The following is a 26214-nucleotide window of genomic DNA, read 5'->3' on the forward strand; positions in this document are numbered from 1 at the left end:
TATTGGTGCGGTACATTTAGAGTAACGTATGATCTGCATCGCTTCGCACTAATGGGTGGTCTTCACCTCTCGCACTTGGTCTGCACTGCTCGTGTGTTTAGGCGTTCGGCATCCTTTTCCACGGGGTGTTTCTAGAATCGGTACAGAACATGGTCGACAGATGATGCGTCATGCAGTTCCAAGGTTACTAAACAAATTCATCTTTGAACGTTTTTCTCTTGAAGCATCTAGTACACAAACTCTAAGAAATCATTTTTTGTAAGCCACTGTATTCCCTTTGTGTGAAAAGTGTGACACGAATGACTTTTGCATCTATGTTAATACCAATGTATTGCGTATTAATGAACATGTACCAAGAGTTTATATCGATTGTTCTGAAATTCCTGTATTATATTCTGTTAGGTAGCGTGTGTGGATTTTGTACTTTTAAAAAAAAAATTTTTGCCCTTGCTGTACGCCATGTAGGGGGCTCGGGCTCCCTCAAGCGAAAATCGTTCGCTTTTTGCCTGAGCCTGCCCACATCATAATGATGTAAATAAAACTGACTTGACTTGACTTGACTTGACTCGATGCCCTTGAAGTGAAAGTGTAGGAACACCCGGCGCGATCAACAGGTGTGGCAGGAGGCGGAGGTGTCCGTCAAATGCGATTTTGATGTGACTCTCCCGAGACTCATTGGAGGTCCAGCCAAGCTCCCGGGGAATTCTCTAGAGGAACCCGACCATGGCAACCGAGAGCCATGCGGCCAACTTCGTGCTGTCTCCGTTCTACCCATGGTTGTGTTTTCGCAGGCAGGCATATGACAGCATTTCGAAATGTCAAGATCGATACGTGTACTGTTTTGGAGAGTTCGCGAACAGTCAGGTACTGATTACACCCCCAGTAACAACGCCGGTGCGGTGTGCAGCTGGCCCGTCGCGAGGCTCGTCTCAGTTAATCTTTGTAAGCCGTTTTGCATGAACCCTCATTACTGCGGGTAATCCTAAGATAGCGGTACTCCTAGGCTTGTGGTATTTATTCGCCACTGGGCAGGACCACTCCACGAGCAAGCGCCATGGAGTCCGAAAAACCCAGAACAGCAGACTTCTGGGGATCGAAATGCAATCTCAGCGCGGCCGGTAGATTTTCAGATATGGTGCAAAGGCCATGCTGCTGGCCTTCGTTCTTGACAGTGAGAGAGGGTAGCCTGCATAGAGCAGTCCTGGGAGTGTTCAGCTGTCCGATAGTCCGCGACATGTAAAATAGAGAGTGTAGCCAAGGCACGAGTTGAGGAGCGCTTGGTTCAGCCCAGCTGTGTACAAAATATATAAAAGCGGCGGCATCAGGCACCCTTGTGTGAGCCACTCTGTACGCTGCCACTGGCTTAGAGGATGCTCTGTCAAGGAATGCCACAATGGTGACGTCGGTATATAGACGCCGTGGCAAATCAAACTCATCCATACACCGGAGCGTCACCTCGTGTGGCATGTCGCATCCCTTAGCTACTACATCCCTGAAGGAACACAAGAGATCTCGTGACTCTTTGCGGGCCACCTCCAATCACCGGTTCAGTAAGAAAAGGTTATGTTGGCGGCTTAGGTTACGGCGAAAACCATTTTGTAGCTCTGTGAGCTGCAAAATTGGGCTTCTCTGTGGCTCCAGCCCACAGAGCTATGTGGCTTCAGTCCAACCGCTAATCCAATTCTTGGTAACTTGAGCGAAGGTGTGGTATATCACACTGGTTACCGTCAAAGGCTTGCAATTGAGGTGGAGGCTGGCGTTCCCGCCCTTCTTTGATATTCGGTAAACTCTGCCGCTGAGCCATTGAGGTGCCACCGGATTTCCCGCAATGATACTGGTCAGTATGGTGGGGAGAAAATACCGCGCTTCCTCCCCAAGGCATTTTCTATGCCCTGCAGAGATACCATCGAGGCGTACGGCTGTCTGCCAGCCAATGCGATCAACTGCTCAAATCACTGACCTTCCTGTCACAGTTCCAATGGCGAGCCTGTATCGGTATTTTTTGCTTCAGTTGATGGCGCCGGCTCCTCACGTGGTGTTCCCTCCGAAAGTACATCATACATCTCTAGGATGTGGTCTGTGAATTGGAGCGGAAATTTACAGATCGCCGCGCCTGTGCTTTCATCCCGTAGCGCTTGCTGTGGGGCTTTTCGGTAGATTGAGGCTAGGTACGACGATAACTTACGTGGTTCGTTTCGTCCTTACGCCGAAAGTTGTTTCAGCCGTTTGTGGTCATTCTCTCCACGTTTTCGCTGGAAAACCTGCTGAATCTGCCTCTTGCATGTGATGTTTTTATCCCACGCCGCTCGGCCGTCATCGGTGGGGAGGATCTTTACGGCTTCACAATGTTTCCTGCTTGCTTAACTTCTAGCATCTATGGCGGCTTTGACTTTAGCGTCCCATCAGCTTTCACGTCGAGTTTTGCCGCGGGAGCTGAGTTCAATCTAATGTTTGCGCATGGTGCGTTGTACCTCCTAGAAGTACACGCCGTAAGTTGTGGGCTTTGAGTTGAGCATGCTGTCCTCGAATTGCTCAGCGATCGCCTCAAAGGCCATCACTGACAGATAACGGCTCGCTGGCTAACGACATACCGACCCAACTTCACCACTGTCAGACACCGAGAAAGACCTCCTGGCGGGAGTGTAGCCGCTCCCCAAGCTGAACCTCCCTTTTTCAATGTGCACTCCCCGAATGTGAGTGGCGAATATGAGGGAAACGAGCGTTTAATAAATGCTAAAGCGGCTACTACGAGCACACCAGGTTAGTTCGCCGTCGCGCTTTGGTTTTCGCGTCGTTTCCGGGCTCCAGCCGAGTTCGTGAAATTCGAGAGCTGGCCAAGTAGGTCTTCTCTTGAGCAATGGAAGGCTCTGCCGGGCCCGGATCCGATTCAATAAAAAATTACGACCTGAGCAGAGCTCTACAATGCACTTAACAGGCAACAGAAGAAACCTACGCGTCCACTATAGTGTTCAAGTCCCACCTTACGTTAAATAATACTGAGATATGGGCAGTCACTGTTTTATTAGCAAACAATGTAACTCGGCGTATATGAACTCCAGCCGTATAGAAGGCGTAACAAGAGACATCTACCTTTCTAGCAGTGGCAGTCCAAGATTCGACCAAAGGACTGTGCACAACTGTCACAAAATTCGGCGCATTTTCGAAAAAACCCGGCGTTGCGCCTAAGCAATCGCGCGCGCGCGGTAAAATAAAACATAAATAGCGGGAAAGGACCCCAGGAGAGTGCGTAGCTTTGCGTACTGCTGCAACTCAGCTCGCCGGCGCAGCGCCGAGGGAGGCAAGGCCGCGTGCGGCGTCGATTTTTCTCGAATGTCGGAGAAGTTTTTGCTCGTTGTCGACAGAAAGGAGGTAACCTTGACCACGCCAAAGTGATACCCTCTCCCCTTCGCTCCTGCACCGATGACTCAGCGTGCCGCGAATGACCTAGATTGGTCTAGAAGATGGTTTCCGCCCTCAACCAATGGGGTCGCGCGCCCGGCGCAAGAAGACGGAGTTTGTGCAGTTGAAGCTGCGTGTATGTGCATGCCTGCCCTGGCGCGAAGAAAAAACAGACGCGGACTGCGCCTATAAATGAGGGGCTTCAACCGCTGTCTGTTAGCCCGAGCCGCCGTTTAAGCTTCCGAGAAGCGCGCCTGCTCGACTCCCTGGAGAACACCACTCGCCCAGCCGGACCAGCGAGGCAACGTGCGCCAACCTGCGGGACGGCCCCGTCGAGCTCCTCAGGTCGTCGGACTGTCGCAGTGCCCGGTGAACAAATTGTGTTTTGTTTCATGTCTTTCTGTGTATTTGTGCACTTTAGGTGCAATGCTTTTGTTGGTTTGCTATCTGTCTCTATTGTTACTTTGCAGTAGTGCATTGTATTTGTAAGTCACTTCGTATCTGCTCGTACGAGTGATAGTGAAATCCTTTGTATCGTCTCTTCGCTGTATAAACTTTGTTTTGTTTTGCGAACCTTAGGCTCCGACCAATTCGCTGGCTCGCGACCGGCGAAAGCCGGACACCAAACTACCAACCGCCTTGTCACTTGGTAGCTGGTGTCCGGCTGAGCTTGCCACGCCGAGTCGAGGGATTCTCTCTTGTGACCGAGACCGCTACCCCCACACGCTATAAGGGTGTCTGGGAGCGCACGCAAAAGTGCGCGAAGTGGTGATAACAATCCATAGCGGCTTATTCAACCAGCAAAGAGCCAGCACTCATGCTAACGGTCAACTAGCAAGGAAAACAGCAACGAAAGTTCAGCGTTACCACGCCAGCAGTATCCTCCGCTTCAGGCGTCCAAAGACACCAGCATGATGTCTTATACTACGTCGTGCGCTTTCGGCAGTGAATATTTGCTTTAGTCAGCTTTAAGGAATATGATTATAGCTAGGCGGATACAGTCGTCGCAAAACACAAGTGACAAACTTCGCCTCTCGTACACCCAAAACTCAAATTCAATCACCCCTCACACCTACTCACATCCACTGCCATCAACTGACATCCACTGATCACTTATATGCACTCACGATTCATCTCAGCTCACTTTCATCTCCCCTCACACCCACATCGACTCACAACCACTCTTAGTCATTGCTACTCACAGTCACATCCACTCACTCTCACTAACACTCAAACCGCTGCGGTGGCCTAGTGGTTGAGCATCCGCCTCGCATGCGGGATGTGTGGGGTTCGATCCCCAGTGCCGCCGGGTACCCAACGGTGATACAATGGGTACAAGCTTTCCTCTGGTCTGGTGCTCGGCTTCATTAGGATGAAATGCTTGCGAAATGGGTCTGTGACCCCATCTTGAGAAATGGAAAATACCCTGTGTCATGGCACTCTTTGGCCGCAGATGCCCTTGCGCCATAAACATGCATAATCATCATCACACTAACACTCATGACCACTCACACTCACATCAACTAACTTACACTCATGACCACCCGTACTTACATCCACTCACTCGCATAAACAATCACGCAACTCACAGACACGACCATTGACTCACACTCACAGACGTGAATATGTGTGAGGCGATATGAGTGCATTCAAGAGTGTGCTAGCCTGTATCAGTAACACATGTAACCACAGAATATGTCGCCTGAAAATAACAGCAAGTTAATAACAATTCAGGTCAGGCGGAGAACAAACGCAATGAGCAGCGCACATAATATGAGAGAAATGAAAAACGATCTCAAGGCAAATAGTTACATCCTAAGAACTCTTGCTTGAAGATGGGGGCATTAAAGCAGCATTATATATTTAAAAATAGCAAATATCTGTTGTGTATTCGTGATACTGGAATTTATACAAAAAATGCAAATATGCTATCATGTAATTGACTACTGAAGGTTTGGTTTTGGTTTGTGGGGGTTTAAAGTCCCAAAGCGACTCAGACTATGAGAGACGCCGTAGTGAAGGCCTCTGGAAATTTCGACCACCTGGGGTCCTTTTGCTTGCACTTACATCGCACAGCACATGGTCCTCTAGAATTTTGCCTCCATAGAAATGACTACTGTAGGTGAAGAAAGCCTACACTGGCGGTGCCTACGCACTCTCGGCTTCATGGGCGGCAGCGTTCACCCACTCCTCGGAGAGTCGGCTTGCATATAAGGCGGTGTCGCACCAACTCGCTCACAGTGTAGCAGATGGCTGGCGCGCTGTGCTGTGGAGTCCACTGATGCAGCCGGCCCTGTCCGCACATTTAAAGAATGGGTGGCAGAAATGGCTCTTGAGAAAGCCCCGCCTGACAATTAAGTACTCTGGGCACTTGCTGTGGCTTTCCGGGGTCTGTCTGCATCATTCAGCCTGTCACTTGTGCGTGGCTGCCATGACGTTGGCGTTGGAAGCTGTAAATGTAGGCCATAAGTTGGTTGCTGACTTCAGACTGCGATTCCGGTGGAAGGGCTGGCCTAAAGAAACTCTGCCGTCTCACTGCTTTGATCCGCCACGAGCCGTATGCCTGCGGTGCTGTAATGTAGACCGTCGGCGTCCAACACTGTAGCGTCCCAGGCCTTTTGCGAGGTGAAGGAACCGATGTTGTGTGCGCTCGCACTACCGCTACATGTGGGTATTGCCTGTTATCACTGCAGCGCGCAATCACGGCCCCTGTTTGTTACTCGATTGAGCAATCCACCAAACCCACTTTACGACCCACCCAGCCGGCATCCAGTGCATGAACCACAGACACGAGTGTTCGTCTGAGGACATTCTCCAGGCCGACATGGAAAATGCATCGACGCCTCACACAACCCTCGTACGTATCGACATTCACCAGTGTCTTCTCAGTGGTAGTTTTCCGCCCACCGCCAGGGCCACTCCGACGGTCTCACGGTTTCCTGCAATGCTGCGATTATTCTGCATGGGATGGCATCTCCAACCAAGAGAACTTCGCTGGTGGCGTCTGCTCAGGATGAACCCATTGGTTGCTGCTCGCTGTTTACGTGCACCCCGACGATCCTTGAAAAAAATTTCGCCTCTTGATTTGATGTTTGGGGTCGATCGCTTTCCAGGTATCAGGACTCTTTTCCGCATGTGGTTGACTAACCTCCGTCATGGATGCGCGTGCGGGCTACCTTTAGTTGCTCGTCTTACATTCCAAGCTTCGGCTCGATCTGTCGTCTTGCCTGGTGGCATCATTGCCAGAAGTGACTGATTCTGTTTGCTTCTTAACTATAAGTTGCATTTTGTGCATGGTGATCCGTAGGACACAGTGGCACGTGAAGTTGTAACGAACAGGCGGTTCGAGTGGGTTGGGTCTGATCAAGTGGCAATATTTGCGAGGGCAAAGTCCACTTGCAATTAGCAGAGTTGCAGGGAGCTTGGTGGGCCTCGTTGCAGTTGTCTTGGGCAGCTCAGCGAACGCATTGGCCCTGTTTTCAGTGTGACCGTCTGCGGCGTCCTAGGTAACTGCCGCAGGGCTTACCTTTGTCTTTATTTGCTCCGTTCTATTGAAGAAAGCAGGAGCCGAGTTTGGAGCGCTTTTATGTCTGCACAGCGCGCGCAGACGTCGGTGCATGCTTTCTTGGCGTCTTGTAGATTTTAAAAGCCAGTTTCTTCCATGAATGCTCATTCGATGCATTTGTCGCACTGGATGTAGTCGTCCTGAACTCCGTTCAGCGCTGGTTTCCTAGCGCACTGTACCATATCTACTTCTGTGCGGGGGAGAGAAACATCCGATTGGTTTCACTGGGATGATCATCGGGCTCTGCCACCGCCGGGAAAACCGTATGCCTACTATGCGCCCCGCTGAGGCCTAAGGCATACTAGGCGTACTCGCAAATCTGGTTAAAAATTAGCAAACGACAAAGAAACTTCTGTTGAAGAGAAGCACCTGCTAGTCAGATAGGTACAATAGGGTAACGCACCGTTACTGGCTGATCGGACGAAGCGGGGCATTTAAAAGCACCGCTCAATTTACTGAACGAGCCACCCAGAATGGCATCCACCTACGATGTCTACAGCGCCGCACTCGTGTGCGGTGTACCGTCCCCTTTGGGTGGGGCATTCTTGATGTGTCAGCGATGGCTTAAAGCGACGGATTCCACCTCACGTGCCAGAGCACCGTAGTTTTCATCCCGGTGCCACGGAGTTGTTGATTTGAATAAAAAACAAACCGTGTGTCGGAAATGGATAACCAGTCTGGAGCGCGGCACGAGACACCCTCTAACCAGAACAGGATGTGGCCATCACGTCCTATATGAAGACACCAATTACCCTGGTCGCCAGTCCCAAGCGGCTGCAGAGCGACTGACCATGACGGTGGTTAAACCTGTGACGAAATGGACAGGGCTAAGAATCTCTGGCTCCGGAGAGGCTGCAACCTGAAACCGGACCTGGCGAAATTTAACGCTAGAACCTTATCCAGTGAGGCTAGCCTATTAGTGCTTTTCGAGGAAGTAGCAGACAATAATTTAGATCTCATAGTGGTTAGTGAGGTTTGGAGGACACATTAAGAATATGCAAAGCTAAAGGGCGGGCATATGCAGTCTTGACAACGATATAATCTAAAACATCTATGGAGACGTAACATCGGAGTGAACTAAAAATGCAGTTCAGTGTGTGTTGTGAAACTTGAAAGCTAAGGTAGCATAAAGCCATCAGAGGCCATTCAGTTGGAGAAAAAGAATTATGTTATGGAACATTTGTTAAGAGTTATTGGCAGAGTGCTCAGAATTAAAGAATTCTTGGATCATGCATATTTCCTTCCGCAACTGAGAGTTCCGGAAGTGGACCTGGATGAGCCCGAATGGCGCCGCTAAAATTGAAACGGAGTCATACAGTACGCCCAACCTGGTAGCTTGCAGGATGTGGCGTGATTGGCAGCTGATGTGTCAACTGTCAAAGCCAACCAATAAGTGTAAGGTAACCGATAAAAAAAACTTTAATACGGAGAGTATCTGGCATGCTCCATAAAACGCACGCAGCCAGAAAGGAATCAAGCGGAAGCTAAACGTAGGCAAAATCATAGGTACCCACAACAAGAAAAGGAGAGTAATGTTGTTCCCACAGTTGATAATACAGCTAAAGCAGCCGATACATTTTAGTGATGTATACAGTAGACGAAAAATACAGAACTCAAATACCACAGGAATTGATGGGGAGAAAAGAGAGGCACTACTGTTAAAGCAAAAGGAACTAAATAAAATACCACAAGAATCAACGACGAAATTGACCCGTGAGGACCAGGTAAATGCAGATTGGTTGAAGGACGGTGGGAAGACTGCAGTAAAAAGTTTAGACTTTTTACACGAAATGCCTCACGACCTCTATTGTAATCAAATATTAAAACAGTACTAAATTGATATTAACCTACTAGAATGAGGACGCCAAGGACGTGAACTACAAACATATCAGCTGACTTTCCATTACCTGCAAGGAATTCACTAACGTAATCACAAATATCTTAGAGCAGCATTACATTTCAACCAACTAAAGGACCCAGCTGGCCTTCGTTAAGCTTTCTCAACAGTAGACTATGTTCACACCATAAACAAAATAATAACCACCCTATATAAATGCTTTATAGACTAATTTTTTCCACGTACAATCAGTGCACGGAATAATCTTCTCCGCGACATACCTGGGGCTAATTCCGATTCAAAATTTTTTGTTGCGCTAAAGGCTACTTTTGTTTAACGCTGATTTTCGTGGTCTGTATGTCTAATTTCTGTCTGTATGTATGTCGTGGTCTGTATGTCGACATGGTGGGGAGAACATTCGTTCTCTTTACCACGTTTTAAGCTTAGCAAATTTTTATTGTGCGCGGCGACATTATCATGTATTTGCATTCAATTGCCAGTGTTCATTTATGCTGATATTTTGTCGCATGCTCTTGCTATGTCCTCTCAGAGTGCTTGCATTATTTTCTATTATTGTTTTACTTGTTTATATATTTGTTTTCTCGGCGCTAATGTATGAAGAATACTGTAGTTCACTCCCTACTGTAATGCCCCTGCGGACGAATATAGGTACACGTATAAATAAATAAATAATTGTGACACAATCTAAAGCTAAGGAGTAATGCAGGAAAGGTGGGACCAGGATTTTAAGAGGTATATATGAAGGCTTATACAAGAAGATGTTTGTTAGAGTATTTAACGTCCCAAAGCGACTCAACCTACGACGAATGCCGTATTGGAGGGCTCCGAATAATTAACACCATTGGGGTTCTTTATCTTCCACTGACATCGCACAGCACGCTCGCTGGTCTCCAGAATTTCGCCTTCATAGAAATGCGAGCGCCGTGGTCGAGATCATCCCGCGTTTTCGGGAGCATAACAACTGAACCACTATGGCGGCTCATTACAAGAAATGGACTTAGGCAGGCATGTAATGCGAAGCCAAGATAACCGATGGTCGTTAATGGTAACAGATTGAGTCCCAAGAGAAGGCGAGCGCAGCAGGTGGCGGCATGAAGTTAAGTGAGTGGATGCGATCGCGCATCCAGTCACCTCCGCAGCTGGCATAGGACTGGGTCAATGTTGCGACAAATATGAGAGAAGCATTTGTCCTACACTTGGCGTATTCAGGCTGATGATGATGAAGGGTTCGTCTGCAGAAAGTTGTGTCCAGATAAACCAAAGCACCCATTTTGCTTCCGGGAGATTTCAATTTTCCATGTATTCATTAGAATGATCTCCACCCCGTTGAACTACTAATTCATCCGTAGCCTTAGTTTTCATTGACCTCTGATCGACATTTAGCCTACTCAGCTCGTAACGGAACCAACTGGCTCTAACTCTCATGTCAAAAATGCTCGACCTTGTGCTCACGAACTATCCCGATTCTCTCTCTTCCCGAACTCTACTGCAGTGTATAAGTACCACATCACAATTCATTTCACCATGCCATCATGCTCACGCCGCTTTTCAAAACAAAAATAATCAGCGATTACAAAAGAGGAGACGGACTTTCGGGCTATCAATACTGCTTTGGACGAGTTGCTGACGCATTCTATCCACCATTTTCAGAACGCACAGTGATGAGAGCTGGTAGTTATTTAAAACGAAGATCAAAGCGCTTATCCATAAATATATCCCACGCTGCGAACGTCTAGCTAGAGTGTTCGCCCTGGTTGAACTTGTCTCTAAAATGCCTATTATATTAGAAAATCCCATGTTTCGTCATTCCAAAAAACTTAAGTGAAAGAGCAAGAGTAGGTTATCAAACTACCGCAGTGCAATATAAACGTGCCATCGTCCGTGCTAAACACCATTATCTTCATAAAACTCATCTTGTTTCTTCAAACCCACGCCAGTTTTTGAGCGTTATCGGCGTGCGTAAACCTCAGAAATTTGACTTCAATGATCAAGAGTATTTTATTTCAAATAGGCAGTGCTGTACCCTACTAAAGATTACATTTTCCTCATCCTTTTTACAAGTTGCCCCGTAAAATTTTTCATTATTTCTCCACATGACTTCTTATAGATGGACCCTGTTCTTATCGACTGGGTAGGCATTTCTAAACTCATTCAAGTTCAGAAAGTTTCATCGTTACCTGGTGCCAATCAAAGGTATAAACAGATTTCTGAAAGCACATAGAGTTACTCGTCATTGATATTGTTTTATATATTTTCGCAGTAATTGCAGAGTGCTTTGTTCCCCGACGACATGAAGGTGGTAAAGGTGGTTTCGGTGCATAAATCTGGCGACGTTCATGGCCCCACAACTACACACCAATCACATTAGGCGAGCAGCATACAAGCTGCTTGAACATATAGTATACTCTAGCATAATGTCTCATCTTTAGTCTTTTTGTTCACACTTATTCAGCACGGCAGTCGCGAACACAATTCCTGTGTAACTCAACTGCTCGCTGTTAAAAAACGATTTGTTTTCCAGTTTGGATTCTTCATCATCTGAGGAATGCATTTTTTATCAATTTTGAGAAGGTATTTGATACTGTGTCACACCAACTACTACTTTTCAAGCTTAGGAACTAAATCTTGATACAGACCTTATTAAATGGATTAAGTGGTTATTTCAGGACCGTACCCAGTACATTACAATTAATGACTGCCACTCGCCTGTGTGTCCTGTAACATCCAGGGTTTCTTCAATCTGATCATGAAAGCATCTCTACTTGGTGCCAATAGTGCTCTATGAAACTGAATGTTGCTAAGTTCTAAGCAATGAGAATAACGCGTACGCCTAACCTGTTCTCATGCACGTATTTCCTAAATAACTCCCTTTTTATCTTCTGTCTCTAATTGATAGTACCTTGGCCTTTGTATTATCGCCGACCTATCATAGAAAACGCACATTTTCCATGACCAACACTCTTCCCACTTCGAGTTATTGATCAATTCGCTCTCGCCCTAGCATGAGCTTACACTACTGGTTAGATCAGTTGGTAGAGAGTGCTTCGTTGTAGCTGTTGTCCCGGGTTTGAACCCCGGACCAGGATGAATTTTTCTTTAATAGCAAAAATTATAATGAAGCTGTATAGCTTTCCTTTGTAGCTCTATGGTGGCGCTTGGGTAGATGCAATTGAGTAATTAATCCTTCATTACTAATCTACTGTAACTTGGGGGTTTCCCCTAAACATTTGACCAACTTGGTACTTGCTGGTAATAATCATAACCGAGCCCTTGGTTTTATTCACCATAATTTTTCTCTCGCTGCTGTGTCCTTAAGACTACTTTTGTGTCTTTTCTCCACCTGAAACTAGTGTATGCCAGTTCTGTTCATCAAAAATCGCTCTACTCGTTTTGTAGTTTCTAAATACTCGCCTTCGGCGAGCGAAACGCTTATGGAGAACACATTGAATCTTCCTGACCTTTCCTTACACCGTCGTATTTCTTGTTTCTGTCTTTTTCAGGAAATATATTGCCGCCAATATTTGCAGTGTTTGTTCGTTTTTCAAATCTGCCGCGACACCCCCTTATCGCTTTGTTTGCGACGCAAGACGCGACTAGATTTATCTCGATTGATCGCAGCCAGGCAAAGCTGATTCTACGTTGTTCCGGAATGTTCTAGTAACTTTGCGCCCTTTATCTCGAATGTTTGCTATCAGCTTTAAATTGAGCACGGCCGACAGCGGCGGGCATTCTGTTCGACGACCGCCGAGCACGCTTGTCGCTTCGCCGCCGCCGAGTGATTCAGTCCATTTTGGGTGCAAGTCAGCCCAATAAACAGTTATTTTAGAAGACCGTTTCGTCCGTCTTCATCGCTGCTTCGACTGCCGTCACCACTACGTGACATCTGGTGGAGGTGCTGGGTAGCCTTCCATGTTCCGGACGCCCCCTTCAAGTCGTGAAGCCAGCCCTGAGCGCTTCGCACCCGAGGACGAGCCAGCAGCTCAGCGAGCCAGCCGACGTCTCCAGGGAGAGGAGCCTGAGTTCGGGAAACTGCCGGACCGCACCAGACAGCGAAAAGACGCTGCTACCAGCACTGCAACCTCGCCAAAGATGTCGACACCGATCATACTGCAGCAGCCGCGGGTGCCGCCAACTTTCAATGGATCCCTAGGCGAAGACCCTGAAGAATGGTTGGATCAATTTGAGCGCGTGGCGTCATTCAACAAGTGGGATGATGCGGCAAAAATTGGACACGTGTTCTTCTCATTGGATGGCTCTGCACGCACGTGGTACGAAAACTACGAGTCGTCCCTTACGACATGGGAGCTATTCAAGAGAGAACTATTGAAGGTATTCACCAGTGTCGTGAGGAAAGAAAGAGCCGAACGACTCCTCGAGTCCAGGATCCAGCTTCCGAATGAGCCCGTCCGCAGTTACGTCGAGGAGATGAAGCGCCTATTTCGCCGCGCCGATCCCGGGATGACCGAGGAAAAGAAAGTTCAGTTTTTAATGCCCGGCGTAAAAGAACAACTCTTTGCAAGCCTCGTCCGCCAGCCGCCAAAAACAGTCGAGGAGTTTATGCAAGAAGCCTGCACGATTGAGAATACCCTCGACGTTCGAGCTCGGCAGTACAATCGCCCTTCCTCTGCCTGTGCAATCAGTTCGGACACGCCGGCCACCACCAGCGACAGCTTGCGGGAAGTTATCCGCGAAATCGTCCGAGAGGAGCTACGCCGATTACTGCCATCCTCCCCACAGCCACAAGCAGCGACTCTGATGGATGTGGTACGGGAAGAAGTGCAACAGGCACTTGGCACCCCGACGGCCACAGAACCCCAGGCCATGACCTACGCCGCTGCAGTAAGTACTGCTCAGCCCCAGCGACAACCCCCACGTCCTCCCCGAGATGAGCCAATCGTTCCACAACGCCGCCTCCCAGCCCCCGCCCGCCCAACCTATGACCGACGCTCAAGCCCCAGGAAATGCGACGCCTGGAGGACTTCCGACAACCGGCCGTTGTGCTTCCATTGCGGTGAGGCCGGCCATATTCTTCGTCACTGCCCGTACCGACGTATCGGTCTTCGAGGATTTGCCGTTAACGCCCCACGACCACGCTTCGGACAACGTCCGCACGAAATCGACGAGTACCTGCGTCGAGAAGAGTACACGACAAACCGCTTTTCGCGCTCACCATCGCCGTCAACCTCGCGCTTTGCGTCGCCACGCCGCAGCTACGCAGCCGCGGTACGAGGAAGGTCGCCCAGCCCCCGTAGGGGAAACTAAAGGCAGCAACCTCTGGAGGTGAGGTTGCTCACGAGCTAAACGCCGAAGATCCTCCACCGACCACGCCCCATGAAGACGCTGCACCCGCGACGCCGCATGAAGAACCGACACTCGCTGCACCGACGCCGCACACAATGAGAACCTCGACCACGACGCAAGCTACCTTGAAATCGACGCCGCCACCCAGAGGAGCTTCGACCACACGCCCAACCCGTGACTCGCATACGCGACGAAGCCGTGACCCTACGCCGAGAGCGACATGCAATGCAAGAGCCAGGACCTCCGACCTAGAAGTGACTATCGACGGCCGGAAAGTTACCGCTCTAGTCGACACAGGAGCCGATTACTCGGTGATGAATGGAACATTCGCTGCGCAGCTCAGAAAAGTCACAACGGCTTGGGACGGCCCACAAATTCGCACCGCTGGGGGCCACCTCATTACGCCATCAGGGCGATGCACAGCGCGAGTGACTGTCAAAGGACATACCTATCCTGCGACCTTTGTTGTGCTACCGCAATGCTCCCGCGAAGTTATCTTGGGTATGGATTTCCTTAATGAGCATCAGGCGATCATCGACCTGCGATCCAAGCTGATCACGCTTTCGACGGACGAAGCCATCGCTTCGATGAAAACTCGGGAAAATCACGTTGCCCTAAGTGTCCTGGAGGAAGAAGTGAGCGTCCCACCCCGTTCAAGCGTTATCGTGACCGCAGGCGCCACGAAAGCCATAAACACTGAAGCCATCATCGAGGGTAACATGCAATTGGTACTAGACCGAGGAATCAGCATCGCAAGAGGCATCGCACATTTCCGCAATGGCCAGGCCGAAGTACTGCTGACTAACTTCAGCGAAGAATACCGGCATATTAACAGAGGAACGACGATTGCTTTCTACGACGAAATATCTGACGTACGAGATTCCTTCGCCCTCTCCGACCCCTCCGCAGAAGATCCGCCTGACCAAGAGAACTCGCCCACTTTCAACATCAACCCAGCCCTGCACCGGAACAGACAAGACCAGATCCGCAATCCGCTTCAAAACTACAGTGAGTGCTTTTCGACATCGCCGAAGGTGCGACAGACGCCAATTGCCAAGCATCGCATTATAACGGATCAACACGTCCGACCTCTCCGTCAAAGCCCCTACCGTGTGTCTCCGCGAGAACGACAAGCCATCCGGGACCAAGTCGAAGAAATGCTTCGCGACGACGTCATCCAGCCTTCAAACAGCCCATGGGCGGCACCGGTTGTTCTAGTGAGAAAGAAAGACGGCGCACTTCGATTCTGCGTGGATTACCGCCGCTTGAACGACATAACAAAGAAGGACGTCTACCCCCTCCCCCGCATCGACGACACACTGGACCGCCTCTGCAACGCCAAATATTTCTCATCGATGGACCTCAAGAGCGGCTACTGGCAAATTGAGGTCGACGAAAGAGATCGCGAGAAGACAGCATTCATAACTCCAGATGGGCTGTTTGAGTTCAAGGTGATGCCATTTGGTCTCTGTTCCGCACCAGCGACGTTTCAGCGAGTAATGGATACAGTGCTGGCAGGTCTGAAGTGGCAGATTTGTCTGGTATATTTAGATGACGTCGTTGTCTTCGCCTCGAACTTTGAAGAGCACCTCAAAAGACTTCGAACAGTACTAGACGCAATCAAGTCGTCTGGCCTAACCTTGAAAGCAGAGAAATGCCGCTTTGCCTACGAAGAGCTGCTGTTTCTAGGCCACATCGTTAGCAAGGAAGGAGTACGCCCAGACCCGCAGAAAACAGCTGCTATTGAACAGTTTCAACCGCCGGCCGATAAGAAAGCAGTGCGCAGATTTCTCGGACTATGCGCATATTACCGACGATTTGTGAAAAACTTTTCGCGCATCGCCGAGCCCCTGACCCAACTGACGAAGGCAGACGAGCCGTTTAAATGGGAAGCGCCGCAAGCAGAAGCCTTCAAGGAACTTCAGCGTCGTTTACAGTCCCCACCGATCCTTGCGCATTTTGATGAAAACGCCGATACTGAAGTTCATACCGACGCAAGCAGCGTGGGACTAGGCGCCGTTCTCGTTCAAAAAAGTGACGGGCTGGAGAAGGTCATCGCATACGCTAGCCGTTCCCTTTCCAAGGCCGAGGCTAACTATTCGACCACTGAGAAGGAGTGCCTTGCCATCATCTGGGCTACGTCGAAATTCCGCCCCTACCTCTACGGACGGCCGTTCAAGGTGGTCAGCGACCACCACGCGCTCTGCTGGCTTGCCAATTTGAAGGATCCCTCTGGCCGACTCGCTCGATGGAGTCTGCGTCTCCAGGAGTTTGACGTCACCGTCGTTTACAAGTCCGGACGCAAGCACACTGACGCCGATTGCCTCTCACGAGCCCCTGTAGATGCACCGCCGCTGGACGACGATGAGGACGCCTTCCTGGGACCCATCAGCGCAAGCTCTTTTGCTCAGCAGCAACGCTCGGACCCCAACCTAAAAGGCCTCATCGAGTACCTGGAAGGCAAGGTTTCTTCACCCCCCACTTCATTCAAGCGAGGACTGTCTTCTTTCTGTGTGCAGAATGAGGTCCTTGTGAAGAAGAACTTTACAGCGAACAAAACAGCCTACTTCCTTGTTGTACCTACTTGTCTCCGCGAAGAAGTTATACAGGCTTCACACGACGAGCCGACAGCTGGACATCTCGGGTTTACTCGCACCCTCCGCCACATTCAAGACAAGTATTACTGGCCCCGACTGTCTGCCGATGTCGCACACTATGTGAAAACATGCCGAGATTGTCAGCGACGAAAGACTCCTCCCACACGACCAGCAGGATTTCTGAACCCCATTGAACCTCCCTCAAGACCCTTTCAGCAGATTGGCATGGACTTGCTTGGCCCTTTTCCAACGTCAACATCTGGAAATAAGTGGATCATCATAGCGACCGACTACCTGACCCGCTACGCCGAGGCGAAAGCCCTACCGAACGGAACAGCAGCAGAAGTGGCCAAATTTTTCGTGGAGTGCATTCTTCTTCGACACGGCGCCCCCGATGTGCTCATCACGGACAGAGGAACAGCATTTACGGCGGAACTCACGCAAGCCATCCTGCGCTACAGCCAAACCAGCCACCGGAGGACAACTGCATACCATCCGCAGACCAACGGACTGACCGAGCGCCTGAACAAAACCATCGCCGATATGCTCGCTATGTATGTCGATGCCGAACATAAAACCTGGGATGTCATCCTGCCTTACGTCGTCTTCGCCTACAACACCGCAGTGCAGGAGACCACCCAGATGACGCCTTTTAGGCTCGTCCATGGCAGGGAGGCCACGACCACGCTAGACGCCATGCTGCCCAACGTTACAGAAGAAGAGAACGTCGACGTTGCCGCCTACCTTAAACGCGCAGAAGAAGCTAGAAGGCTTGCCCGATTACGGATCAAAGATCAGCAGCGGTCCGACGCCAGACGCTACAACCTACGAAGCGCAACGCGGAATACAAGCCAGGAGACCAAGTCTGAGTGTGGACGCCCCATTCGCCGCCGTCGATTGAGTGAAAAGCTTTTGCGCCGCTATTTCGGCCCGTACTAGGTTCTTCGTTGGCTAGGCTAACTGGATTATGAAGTCATCCTTGACGTAATGACTGCAACCCAGCGACGCCGCATACGACCAGAAGTTGTCCATGTAGTCCGTCTGAAGCCCTATTATGCGCGCTAACGGCCCCTGCATTTCCATGCTCGATTTTCGTAAGATCCGTTTTTTTCTCTTACCAGTCGCATTATTTGTTTTAATGCATCGGGTCGATGCTTGTTTGAGAGGGGAGTAATGCCGCCAATATTTACAGTGTTTGTTCGTTTTTCAAATCTGCCGCGACACCACCTTATCGCTTTGTTTGCGACGCAAGACGCGACTAGATTTATCTCGATTGATCGCAGCCAGGCAAAGCTGATTCTACGTTGTTCCGGAATGTTCTAGTAACTTTGCGCCCTTTATCTCGAATGTTCGCTATCAGCTTTAAATTGAGCACGGCCGACAGCGGCGGGCATTCTGTTCGACGACCGCCGAGCACGCTTGTCGCTTCACCGCCGCCGAGTGATTCAGTCCATTTTGGGTGCAAGTCAGCCCAATAAACAGTTCTTTTAGAAGACCCTTTCGTCCGTCTTCATCGCTGCTTCGACTGCCGTCACCACTACGTGACAATATATAACCAGTGAAAACTTAAATAAAATCACTTTTTCTTATACCTACGCACTTTACATTCCGCATGAAGCACTGTTTCAAAGTCTGCGTTCCAAGGTGCAGGACTCATATTTATTCCGATTCATTTGTTCCAAAGACTAGCATGAACTGGAACCACCTTGCCGCCTCCGCCGTTTCGATCACTGCACTCAACGCCTTCAATTTGCTGTATATAATAATCTTAATTATTCTACCTAATACCAATGTATTTCTGTTAACCGCGCATTCATCTCTCTAAAGAAGATCGCCCCTGAGAACAAATAAATGAAATGAAACGAAACGCACTGGAATTTTTCTATGTCTGCTGCAAAGGTGTTATGGTGTTATGGTCCTCTTTAGGGAAAGTGATGAAATGCCAATCAGGAATGGTGCCAGGCTGAAAGACACGATCTCCGCAGTACCGCTCACAGCATTTTAACAGGAGGTTTTCAGAAAACTAGAATGGGAAGAGTTCATAAAAAATAATAGTAAATACCTAAGTAATCTCCAATTCGACGATTATATTCCTTTTGGTAAATAACGCAGCAGACCAGTTGCGAAGAAACATCAATGACCTAGATAGGCAAGGGTTCTTCCAGGTATAATATCAAGAAATACAAAGTAGTGTTCAGCAGTCTTGGCAGGGAAGAAAAGTTTATGAAAGGTAAGAGTAGCGCTCAAGAATCTCGGACCGGAGCTACAGTTCACGGTAAGCAGAAACGCATTCGAAGTGGTAAAAGTATTTCCTGTGTCCTCATATTCGGAGTACATAAGAATGGGTGGGAATGGACTTGTCAGGTACTCTCAGGCTAGGAATGCAGATTCCGAATTATCCTTTAGAGGAAAATATATAGCAGCTGTGTCTTATCAGTGCTAACGTATGAGGCAGAAACGTGGAGACTGACGAAAAGTGTCTAACGTTAATGGAGCACAGTGCAGTGAGCTGTAGGAAAAAAATAATAGGTGAGAATTTAAGAAAGAATACAACAAAAGAGGTCAGGGAACCTATGCGATTAATATGCAAGCCAAAATCAGGAAGAAGAGATGGGCATTGACAAGACATGCAACGCGAAGGCGCCGCAACCGATTGTTGCTTAGAATAACGGAATATATCCCAATACAAGCGGGCAGGAGAGTCATCATGGTGGTAGAGATTAGAAATTTGCAGCAATGTGGAGGACCCGCCACGGTGGCTCAATGGCTAGGGCGCTCGGCTACGGATCCGGAGTTCCCGGGCTCGAACCCGTCCGTGGCTGCGTTTCGATGGAGGCGAAACGCAAAGGCGCCCGTGTGCTCTGCGACGTCAGTGCACGTCAAATATACCCAGGTGGTCGAAATTATTCCGGTGCCCTCCACTACGGCATCCCTTTCTGCCCTTCTTCTCTGTCCCTCTTTTAACACTTCCCTTACGGCGAGGTTTAGGTGTCTACCGATATGTGAGACAGATAGTGCGCCATTTCCTTTCCCCAAAAACCAATTTTTCTTTTCATTTTTTCAATATGGAGAGGGGCAGTAGGTTAGCCAAGGAAGAGGAGGTAGTAGGTTGCTGGTGATGATGATGCCTAATGTATAAAATAGCGGTACTTGAGTTGTATAAACAGTTCCCGAGCCATCCATACACCGAACACGCATGAGGCGGGGTTTGCGTCCGCACGTTCTTGTCTGCAAAGCTAAAAATTAAGGCCACAAAAGGAGGGCAGAATTGCGGTGGGTCGTTGTAAATATTCCTAAACGGAAACCACAAAAGTGACGGAAGATTTTCGTACATAACCGAGAGTAAAAATCTGGACAACGACAACATATCCCTCATACTCCGCCGGCGGCAGAACATCACCGTGTTTGTAAACATTTCCTGTATTAAATATATCGGCCATCATTAGCCAATTTTCGTGACTCTGCTGTCCCCTGCCATGTTTGTTTGCCTACACAACATACTTCTAAGGCCTCCTTTGTAGAGTAGGCGGGGGGATGTGATATGATAATGTGCTCTGAAGAATCGGAAACATCAACAGCAATAACAAAAAGGCACACTCATAACGTTAGAGACTCGACAGTAATATAAATAAAGAACATAGAATGCAAGTACAGAACATTACGAGAGCGGTCAACATAAATTCACTAAAGTGGAAAGAGATACTATACGAGACGGATAGATTATTAGCCGGGAACACTCCTGATGTTTTTTTTCTAGACGGGAGGATGAATGCGTTGATGAGAAAAACCACAAACAAAAACTTACGAAACCCTTCCAGATACATCGCGCCTGGGAAAGCTAAAATACCGCGACATCATTTCTACGACGCCTTTCTAGTCCGAACAATCAGGGGCGCTACTTCAAAAGACGGGAAACCGAAACCGAGATTCTACAGATTAGTGGTCACCGCGGCAAAGTGCAACTCGGTGCAAGCGCAGGCCACCTCCGCACCTTACTGTTTCGTTGGGGACTACCGGCTTTATCGTGTGCGTGTGCGTCTCGTTGCAAGCTCTGCGAGTGCGAAATAAACTGCATGAAGTTGTTAAGGGCAGCCGTTGACTGCAGAACAAAATGCTGATGGCGCACACGCATCCATACATCATCGACGATAACGCAAGCCTGTGTCCTTACGTGCATTATGCGCTGTCGTGAAGTGTACAGCTAGGCATCGAGGGATTCTTAAAAGCATGTAGTCAATTGTCGCTCTTGAACGTATTCATTCCACACCACATCTGAGATAAAAACTGCACGCGCGTTTCTCATTAAACGGAGCAGTGTGCTGTCGATTTTAGTGTTCGCGGACTGAAAACAGGGTAAACATGATCGTATAGACACGCTTTTGAACTACTCTGCTCTGGTTGTTTCGATTTCTACGTACTTTACGTACAATGCTTCCCGTGGTTGTAAGCGGATATGTATCAGTGTACGTTCCGCTCGGTGTAGTCTGCCAGATACAGGCTATAGCTGTGGGCAGGAGGTGCACGCATTATCTTCACGAACACGCATCAGCGGGTTGAACGTCTTCCTCACCGAAAACCCTGCCTCGCGTGCTGATGCCTCACCTGCTGCGTGCGCGACCACCTGCGCTGTGAAGCGCTTTCTTTAATGAGTCAAATGACGGGTGATGGTGCTCACTTTTAGTACTTCTCATATCACATCAAAAAGTATATTTGCCTTTCCACTGAGCGGAAAACATTGAAGACCACGAGTTCGCAGAATAACCAAAAACTGGGCCAGTTGGTGCATCATTGAAGAAGTAAAACAACAGCGCCGCGACGATGGATAAGAAAGCGCTGGTTCTTCTTCTTTCTTGCCCATCGTCGCGGCGCTGTTTTTTACTTGTTCACGAATTCGCATAGCGCTTGGCATGTAGACGACATTCATGCATGCGCATGTCTGCATGAGTGCGTACTGCACAAAGTAGGCCGAATCGACGGCTGAAATGTGAACAATACCGCTTCGCCCGCTGCTTGGCAAGCACCACATCTAGAGCAGAAATGCCGTTGAGAGCTTGTGGTTCTGAACCTGCTGCGTACAACAGCCACACGCAGCCTGACTGCACCAAATACGGCGCGAAAGCTTCAGCGCTCGTGTTTGCGTCTAACCTTTCTCTCCGCCCTTTGTTTAGCGCTCTTTTAATTACGAAACCCTTCGCACTGTCAGGCATCTTCACTGCGCTGCATACGTCGTATAGAGACGGCAGAATAGCGTTCGTCCAAGAATACTCCATTCGTCGTTGCACGAATCTAGCAGTGGCGGCGCCGTGTGTACCTCATTTTTACGCAATTTTGTAGCATACAAAAGCCTCGATTTCGGTAAAAATAAGTAATTTGCTACAAGATGAGCCTATCTCTCCAGTCCAGCTTAAAGCAGTATTCCGCTTTAAAGTCCATTTAGGTACCAGCCTTAGGATGTGATGTACAAAATGAATAAGGACTACAAAACATGAAAAATAGGACAATGCACGTTATTTTAAGCAGAAAAACAACTAAAAAGCACTAGAGACTACACATATAATTTAAAGAAGAAATGTATAAAAAGAACTCACTTCATTACTTAAAAGCTCGGTACGGCAAAAAAGCAAGCTTATTAAAATCTATGCAGACTAACGAAAACGATACGAATAAAAGCGAGGAACCAATAATTACAGAAAAAATATGTAACTTTCCAACATCTCTGCACACTATATTGAGAAATTTTTATCGTTAAGGTCACAAGCTGTGTACGTTGTTAAATTCTGCCGCTTGGTGGCAGCACGTGGTGTAAATGACCTAGCGAATGAAGGTAAAGAATTCGCGATGTCCTTTACCTTTTGCAAATTTAAGCGGTATTACCTCCTTTTAAACAATAGGTGCCCCGATGTTTTTACACGAAAAGAAAGGTGGGCAAAATGCGCATTAAAAGCGCGAAAAAAAACGCGGAATGCGCAAGCACATAGAGTCCATTGGCGCGCATAATAGGCTTTAGGCGAGAACATGTACTAAGTATATCGAGGCGTGTACGGCGCCGCTGGGAGGCTATGAACCCTTCGGGAAAAAATTTGTACTCAAGTTTTCTGATTCGACAGATGATCTTGTACGGTACGAAGTAACGGCGCAAAAGCTTTTCGCTCAGTTCACGGCACTGAAAGGGAGGGGGCGCTGCGAGCGCGAGTGACAACGGACGAACTCCACGTGAGCTCCGCTGATTTCGTGTTTTTACCCTAGACAGTGAGACCCTACAATACTTCAGTTGATATCACCGGTTTCCTGAAGACGAGCGGAATCCAGGGACACCAACCAGAAGTACGTACAACAAGTTTTGACCATTTTAAGGGAGGGGGCGCTGCGAGCGCGAGTGACAACGGACGAACTCCACGTGAGCTCCGCTGATTTCGTGTTTTTACCCTAGACAGTGAGACCCTACAATACTTCAGTTGATATCACCGGTTTCCTGAAGACGAGCGGAATCCAGGGACACCAACCAGAAGTACGTACAACAAGTTTTGACCATTTTAGGTCAACTTTTCCCCGTGACCAAGCCAGATGCCTCGCTAGGCCTACTGCGCCGCGCCGAAGAATACGGAGCTCTGCGTCGCAGTGGCGTTCGCCACCTGCGTCGCAGCAGCGTTCGCCAGCTGGGCTGCGCCGTGGACCGTGCCCGCGCGCCGTAGTTCGCCATGAGGGTCACCGTAGAAGGCATCCCAATTTCTCTAGAAGAATTAGCAGCCAGTGATTGGTTGACTAAAGTTAACAAGCTCCGGGAAGCGCGAACAACATCAGGGCCTGCCGTGCCAGATTTCCCTGGAGACAAAGCGGGACCGAACTAAGCGTCCCAAATCGACAATGGGCTACGTGCGAAGACGGAAGCTGAACTCACGCCTCGGCAACGAGGACGCTTACTAGCCAAAAAATCTGTAGCATCGAACCAGCCTCGCTTACCCAGCAACGCTCTCAAGCTAATTGTGCGCCCACGGGGCGGACTGCTACTCTCCAAGATTACAACCTACCAACTACTTGAAGCAATTTGCACTGCTGCTCGCTTCACCAGGGACGCTGTTCGTCACGAAGATCTAATACAAGCTAACCTGATCCAGAATACTTTCGCGTACTGCACCCCAGTCGTCGAAAGAGCTGAACGGATGATGCAACTCAAAGAGATCACCGTTGACAACAAGGCGTATGAGATATCCGTCTACTGCGCTCCAGATGATAGCTCGAGCCGTGGTGTGATTCTCGGCGTCGACCTCCGACTGGATCGAAATACAATCCAAGCAGAGTTACAAGACAACCGTAACCCACCCATTCTGGACTTTCGGCGGCTCGGGAACACCACCGCAGTACTCATCACATTCGCTCAGCGCCAAGTGCCTACCTGGGTCTACTTTTGCAATAGTCGCCACAGATGCAACTTATTCAAGAGGAAGTACGAGGTGTGCTATCGCTGTGGCGAGCTCGGTCATCGAGCCGATGTTTGTGCAAGCACAACTACTAAGTGTAGAGGTTGCGGACTATCCAATCCTACCACCGACCACACGTGCAAACCAATCTGCCGCCTGTGCGGCAAAGAACATTTCACGGGCGATAGTCGCTGCAGGGAAATCTTCAGGATTCCTTACGAAGTCAAGCGCAGGAAGTGGGAGAAAATTCGAAATGCTGAGGCAGAGAAACTAAAGACCCAAGAGACCGCCAAGCGGATCACGCTCCAGCGCACCAGCCGATGGGACCGGCAACGCTCCGATAGCCAGCAGCGGCAGCTCCGAGACCGCTCGAGCTCTTTTCCACCGCTCAAGTCTCCCGCTCAACGGATCGGTTCTCAGGGGACCTCCCGGACCAATCCCGGGCCACCTGCAGTCGTCCAGCAGACAGGGGACTCTCCTCATCCTTTGCAGCAGCCACCTGGGCTACTACTATCTCTACCCGATCTACGAGAACGTCAAGAACCGGTGAGTACGAAGGAAGGGACTCCCACTACTCTAGACACACACAAAGCGATTATGGAACTGACAGCAGTCATCCAACAACTTATACTTAGAGTAGAGGCTCTCGAAAAGCCAATGGCCACACTCCCTTCGTCTCCCCCGCATCCGCAGGGATCATATGAATCAGTACCTATGGATATCGCTCCTCCCAACCGATCCGCACAAAAACGCAAAGCAACGTCCGACACCGACTCACCCGCGGAGGGTTGGCAGGCGCGTTTTGCCAAAGTTGAGGAAAGCTGCAACCTCAGTCAAACTCGCATCAAGGCTTTAGAAGCACACATCAAACGCTCACTCCACACAATCGGCTCACAAGTCACGCAACAATTTGACATGCTGAACAAAGCTATAGAAGCACAGGGCAAACTCCTCGCTGCCGTGGTACCCGCGGCCCCTGCGCCGACACCCGTTCAAACCCCACAACTATCCCCGCCTAATCATGGCGAGCAGCTCGGGTAACACCACCATCTGGCAGCGTCCGGTCCTCCAGCAGTTCCTCGCCGCGAGTGATCGCCCCGAACTAATAGCTCTCCAGGAATGCGACAAGAACACGAAACTTGCCGGTTACAGTACATACCTATCGGAACGAGTAAAACCTCGAATAGCTACTCTCGTCAAACGTAACCTCACTGTCCTCCAACACAATTTAGATCCAACTTTCCCCGAATACGTCTTCTTAGAAATATTACCCCGACCCTCGCGTAAACGTTGCACTAGTCTGTTTATAATTAATGTCTACAGCCCTCCCCGAGCTCATACGGATATTTTCGGTCCGCTTTTCCTCAAAGCCCAGCAGCTGGCGCAGGGGCAACCCCTCCTCATTCTCGGTGACTTTAATGCGCATCACCGCGCTTGGGGCTACCACTATGACTCCGCTAAAGGTTGACGCCTTTGGAATGACTGGCATATGAACAAGCTGACTCTTATCACGGACGTGTCCTACCCCACTAGACACGGTACGGGCCTACATCGTGATACAACGCCGGATCTGGCCTTTACGACCTCCGGAGTTAAAGCGACTTGGTGTCACACTCACGAAAACTTTGGGAGTGATCACTTCGTACTCGAAATCGTAATACACGAGCCCACCAGGCAATGTACGCGGCCAGCTCAGGTGATTGACTGGGACTCCTTCCGGACGCACAGGAAACAGCAGGACAAACCTCCCGCTATAACTGATATCAAGGCGTGGACAACCGAAATTGCCAAACAAGTGGCCGACGCCACTCAAACCGTCGAGTTAGAGGACAGTATCCCACACTGCGACCGCTACTACGCCCATCTGTGGGAGCGCAAGAAGTCGCTCGAAGCTCTACTTGCCACTCAGAAATGGGACCGCAATATCCGACGTAGACTGGCGCGCGCACATACGAATATTGAGAAATATGCAATAGAACTCACTCGACAGAGCTGGCACAACATATGTGACCAGATGAACAACACTCCAAACGCTCGTAAGACGTGGAACATCCTTCGACATTTACTCGACCCAGC

The 26214-nt window shown here is 49.3% G+C and overlaps 1 protein-coding gene across 1 annotated transcript in view; it reads right to left on the minus strand.

Moving 5' to 3' along the window:
• Nucleotides 1-26214, minus strand: part of LOC144128806 (large ribosomal subunit protein uL1-like) — a 150617-nt gene that overhangs the window by 110632 nt on the left and 13771 nt on the right. The gene's annotated exons all lie outside the window — the stretch shown is intronic.

This window comes from Amblyomma americanum, chromosome 1, assembly GCF_052857255.1.
Source record: "Amblyomma americanum isolate KBUSLIRL-KWMA chromosome 1, ASM5285725v1, whole genome shotgun sequence".
In the NCBI taxonomy this organism is placed as follows: Eukaryota; Metazoa; Arthropoda; class Arachnida; order Ixodida; family Ixodidae; genus Amblyomma; species Amblyomma americanum.